Source organism: Manacus candei, unplaced genomic scaffold (assembly GCF_025592945.1).
Source record: "Manacus candei isolate 608988 ecotype Guabito, Panama unplaced genomic scaffold, ASM2559294v1 h1tg000083l, whole genome shotgun sequence".
In the NCBI taxonomy this organism is placed as follows: Eukaryota; Metazoa; Chordata; class Aves; order Passeriformes; family Pipridae; genus Manacus; species Manacus candei.
In genome coordinates this window covers 2,114,561-2,120,560 of record NW_026138131.1, presented here as the reverse complement: position 1 = coordinate 2,120,560, position 6,000 = coordinate 2,114,561, and positions in this window count along the sequence as shown.

Below are 6,000 nucleotides of genomic sequence, written 5' to 3'. Positions count from 1 at the left end.
AGGTAGGCAGGCACTCCTCAGTCCATCACTATATACTTAGTGTTTTTAAGACCACTTATCACATGAAGTAACTCTAAAATAATGGATAGATTGCTCCAGGACATCCCTCAGCCTTTAAGAAAGTTTCAGGTGTTTCTTTTTCAGTCATGACTCATTACAAGATGTGAGCTGACACACAACAACTCCGTCTTTTTTTGCAGCCATCTTACTCTTACCCAGCCTTGTTTATTTAATGGTGTCTTAATCCAAGCTAATCACGTCCCTAGCAGCAAATTATGTTCTAAATGACAATGAATTATGTTAGCAGGAGGATAATCAGGGGAGAGCAATCCAATCACTTCTGTTTTTTTCAGCATACCTTAATCAAAAACAGCAAAGAAGATGAAGACACATTGCAGAGCACTACATGAGAGGAGTAAAGTATTACTGAACATACCTGGCCCTGCATAACCAAGCGTGATGACAGTGTAGGTCCCTGCCATCAGAGCTGTGCCTTCAGGTTTGCATTGACTTGAGGGCAAGTAACACAGGAATTTGTAGGAAATGGGGGGAGTGATGAGGAGGGGGTTGAAGGAGGGTGGCTGAGAAGTGTTAGCTGGATTTGAAAACAGGTTTAGGATCATGAATAAATCATAATTTATTAGTCCTGCACTAAGGATCTGCACTAGCCTTCAGAAAAGTCCTTGATGGGTCAGTACCACACTGAGTATGGCTGGGGCTGTGCAGGGTTCCCTTTACTGATCCAAAGAATGGAAACAGAGAGAGTACAGGGGGAGAAGCAGGATCAGTGTTTTAAGACTTGCAGCACCTCAGCAGATGCTGAGGACAAAGACACAGCACACTGCAGAGCTGCACAACCCCTTCTGTCCCCCAAGCTGTTCATCTTCCAGGGAAGCACAGTAGTCCGGATACTGAGTATTTATCAGCCTTTCCAATACCCCGACAGACAGGCCACATGTCAAACATGCTATTTACCAGGAAGCACTTTTATTGATTTTTTTGATAAGAAAGTAAAATATTGGCAAAGGTTTCTCTTACTCCTTATCATGAGCATCAAAACAGAGCAAATTTCATGCATTAGTCCCATACTTTTTTGGCAATAATGTAGAAAGCTTAAATAAATTCATTCATCTCTCAGCAGTGTTGCTTCTGGAATAGCTGCTTTGTAGCAGTTATTCAAGTGCTGGGAAGTGACAGATCAGCAGCCAAACAGCACAGCCAGTCCTGGCATTCAGAGGGGATTATTTGGGGCTAGAGAACTGCCCCGTGCAGAAACAGACGCTAGCAACAATTTGCTAAACTGATATGTCCCGTCCCACAGTTGAAAAGAACCTGGGGACCCTTTCTCCGTCTGCCTGCACACAGCTCTCATTTGCTTCAGCCTGAATGATTCAAAAGTGTACTGATGAAAAAGAAGTACATTTTGTCTTCAACAGTTTCACATCTGCCACAAACACCATGAGAAAACAGGCTCCTCTGCAGTGGGAAAAAACCCTTAATGGACAGCTCTCTTTCAGCAAGCCTTAGGAAGAGAAAAATGCTCCTAAAAAGGCAGTAAATAAATTGAGATGCAGCCTAAGAGAACGCAGGCTGGTATGTTTTGGGGGGAGGGAGGAAAGGAAGCAGTACAAAGTAAGAGGCACTTAGAGTCATGAAAAAAACCTGAGAATCAATAAACAGACTGGGGAACAGCGAACAAAATGCACCAGGATTGAAAATGAAACAAAAAAAAAAAAATCCTCCAACCTTGGGGAATTTGTACTGCATATACAGCTGCAATGGCCAGGAAGAGAGAAATCAAGGGATCTAAAACTGTAGATGGCTGTGGCCAAAACTCCATGCATCTTTAATTCCCAACTTAAAAAGACCTGATATTTCCCATATCCTACCTTACGGCAAACTCTCTAGGGCTGAGATCACAGAATCACAGAATTGTTAGGATTGGAAGGGACCTCTGGAGATCCTCTAGTCCAACCCCCCTGTCAAGGCAGGGTCATCTGGAGCAGGTGGGTTTGGAATGTCTCCAGAGAGGGAGACTCCATGACCTCCCTGGGCACTCTGTGTCAGTGCTCTGCAACCCTCAAAGTGAAGAAGTTCTTCCTCATCTTGAGGTAAAACTTGTGTTTTAATTTATGGCCTTTACTTCTTGACCTATAGCTGGGCACCACTGAAAAGAAGCCAGCACCACCCTCTGACACTAGCCTTTGAGATGATGAGATCCTCTCTCTGTCTTTTCTTCTCTAGACTAAACAGGCTCAGCTTCCTCAGTCTCTCCTCATAAGAGAAATATTCCAGATCCCTCATTATCTTTTTGGCCTTCATTGGACTCTCTCCAGTAGCTCCTTGTCTGTCTTGTACTGAGGAGCCCAGAACTGGACACAGTATCAAACCCTAAAGAGTGTGGGTAGCTGTTTTCTGCCACTTTCAGGGGCTATGCCTGTCACATGGGGTGGGAAAGGGATATTACAAGAAAAAAGAGGCTTAGGAATTTGCTTTGGGAAGTGTATAACCATGATTTGTATACACTGAACACTCTCAGCACCACACCAAGGTTTCAACCAACACATGTAATGGAATATATTTATCTGATTGTATTTCTTTCTTCAAAATGTGTTGCCATAAACCTACTAGGCTTCTTATATCTTGAGATTCTGTTTGTCTAAGACCCTCTCTTCCAGCTGGAGATGTGCTTTAAGCTTCAGGCTGAGCACGGGGACCGCTGGCAGTAAAGCCATATAGACCACTTCCATCAATACCTGCTACCATGGTGAGGAGAAAAATAAGATAATCTCACCAGACACTGCTCATGTCATGAAAATGCACAGGCAAGAAGACAGAGCACATGGAAAACCTTGTCTCAGCACAAATGTCCTCCTCATTACGACAGGTTTCCTCCCACAGGGACTCCGGTTGCATTGCTGGTGCAGGGGGTGAGGTGGTATTTCTCTCATGGACAGCCAGTTGTGGATGTTTGAGGAGGTCTGGCCCACTCCAGTGGCAGTTTTCCCTGTGGGACTCTGTGTATGGCTGCAGTGAGTGGAAGCCAGAGCCTTCATGCTCAGGTTCTGATTTAGTCCTGGGGAGTGGGGAAGCACTGGAGCAAACCCAATGGGTTGCCCCTAGGCATGGGTCTTGCTCACTTTGAATCAATTTTCCCTCATCCTAACTCGCTCACTACAAGAATCTCCCCAACCTTGCAGCAGGCAGGTCTCTTGGTGCCTGCCCTGGGGACATTCAGGCAGTCATGTACCATGAACCCCTCTGAGTTTTGGGACCTGCTTTCTCTCAGGCATAGGTGTGGGACCCACATGCAGCTTGCCCTCCCTTGACAGGTAGCCCACTGCTGTATTTTTTTTCTGGAAAAGATGCCTGATCAAGAATCTTGCTCCAAGTCTGGTTTCCAGGAGAAAAAAAGCCCATGTGATTTTACCCTGTGCACGTATGAATGCCTGGATCTCCCTTACCCAGTTTTGAATCCATCAGTCCAGCTCACCCAGGATTGACCAAGGAGTTGGTATTTCCAACTGCACTTACCTGCTGGGCTAAGCAAACTTGGAGGTGGCACACAGCAGGGTACCTGCTGGAGCTTGTCTCAAGCCCCACGTGCACATTTCCTTCTCCTGGAAACCAGAACCGGGGCCTGGAGGAGATGGGGCACTGGCATTTGGCTGTGTTTTACTCTCATAGAGGGTGAGAGTAAATCTGTGGGACTCAAGAACACACAGGGATTCAAGACACAGCCAGAGATACCTGACTTCTGCAGGTATTGTGGGAACAGGCAGCCGGGTATTCGTGCTCTCCCCAGGGAGAAGACTGAAGCATGAGGTCATGCTTTGTTGGCAGGGAATCCTTATGCCATAGAAAATACTATGAGACAGACCTCATAGTGCCCCAGCTTCAAGAAGAGCTGCAGCTGAAGCTTTCATTTCCTTAGATGTCGGAGTCAATCAACACCAAGATACAGATCTGTAGCAAACCATCCAGTCATTAGCTCTTTTACTTGCTACTTCCCATCTTCCCTACCCATTCCCCCAGCATGCTCTGCTAGCCCTCTCCATTTCTGGGCCATAAAGCTTAAGAGGGAAGTATCTGCATAAAATAATAAATTTTATAGTTTGCAGTTATGTTCTCCCCTGCATATCTTCACATCTGCCACAGGTTTTTCTCAAGGCCTCAGCTCCACAGCCAGGGCTCTCATATCCCCAAGGATGTAAATCTGAAATCACAAAATGATCTCATGCATTTTTCTTTGCTCTGGCTTCAATCTCCCTCCTCTTTTCCAGCATATTTCCAATGTACAAAGCATGCTTTCCAGTGTTCATTTTCTAGTTCCATTTTAGCATATTCTCTCTTCTTGCTCTTTCTTTTCGTCTTTCCTTTGTCTACCAGTCCTCCTTTCCTCCTTCTGTCCTATTTCAAAATCTTCCTATGAGCCAAGCCTACTATCTCTAAAGAGTAATGCTGTCAACTTTAATAGAAGCTGGATTAACTCCCATGGCTTTGTTCCCATCTTTTTTTCCCCTGCATCCTCTGTCTATTCCCTCTCATCCCAGCTCCTGCCTCCATCTTCTCTGCAAATTACTTGAACTTTTCTTTCCATTGCTTACCACACAGCCTTCTGCTCCAGCCCCTCCTTACCTTAAGTCTTTCCTGCTCTTTTCCATCTATCCATCTCAAGGCAAACAATCTGCCTAATCTATTATCTCACCAGCTACTGAGTGCTCCAGTCCACACCCACCACTCTTGTGAGCACCCAATGCATATTAACATTAGGATCTCTCTCTTATTCCATCCTCTTTCCTTCCCAAACTGTGCTGAAAAGTCTGGTGCGTGGTTTTTTTCAGTAATTCTGCCTCTTCCTTCCCTGCCCCTCCCTAGCTCTCCTGAAGAAACAGAAAGCCAGAAATGGCAGCTACAGAAAACCAGAGTTAGCATTTAACCTGTTAAATACAGGAGAGCTTTACTGCCTCTCTTTCTCCCCCAAAAGAGGACATGAGGTTGATGTAATGTCATCCATGTCAATGGAAAGACTGAAATTTAACTCCCCAGGAGCAGGAACAGACCCCAGGGGAGAAGAGAGATTGACAGGGGACGTATAAAAAACCAGAACTGGATGAGAGAGGATTGCAGAAGACAGGGGAATGAAAGAGGATATTAGAGGGAGCCCATGTTACCTGAAACATGATCTTCTCCCTTGTAATCAGGATCTCCTTTGAAATCTGCATTTCACTAAAAGAAATTGGCACTTCCTTGGGGGGTTATTCTGGGAGGCTGACCTAGACATTAGGGTAAAGGAGGATCCACCCGTTGTGATCTCAGCTGTTTCTTTCTCATAGTTCATAAGAAAGTAATTTTCCCACAGCCACTGCTTCTCCCAAACATCTGTGCTATTCTGGGAAATAAAACTGAAATGGGCAACTTTGTGCTTCACCCAAACTAAATCACAGAAGAAGTACAAGCAGGTCTAGAAGGGATTCAGTAGCCCTGACAATAGCAAAAAGGAATGGATCCTGCTCCTGTGTGTCCCCAAAACCAGGAGGAGAAGACAGTAAGAGACCTTCACTGGAGTACCTAGTCTTTCTGTGTGGCCAGGAAGGAGAGGAAACAGGAATCAGCAAGAAGGGTGGAGAGATATGAGCTTCTCCTATTCTTTTCCTAAATGTGAGTGAGAAGAAGAGACAAGGAAGCAAGGATGAAAGCCTCTTCTAGGTCTTTTGGGGTTATGAAACATCCACCTGAGAAAAGCAGTAATGTTTAGGGTAGGGTGCTGGGAGCAACATGGGGAGCAGAGGACTAAACTTAGCCCTGTGGTTCAGAGATTTCTGCAGTGCCGCTGTGGAAGGGGGTCAAAGGTGGAATAAATCTACATACATGTTTTAGAAAGCATGCTTCCAGCCCTGGAAGCCTGGCTAGGCTGCTGCAGGGAAGCACTTCTGCCTAAGTGCCCATTTGCTAAATGCAAAAAAAAGCAGGCAGGTAAACCACCCCAAGTTGCCAAAC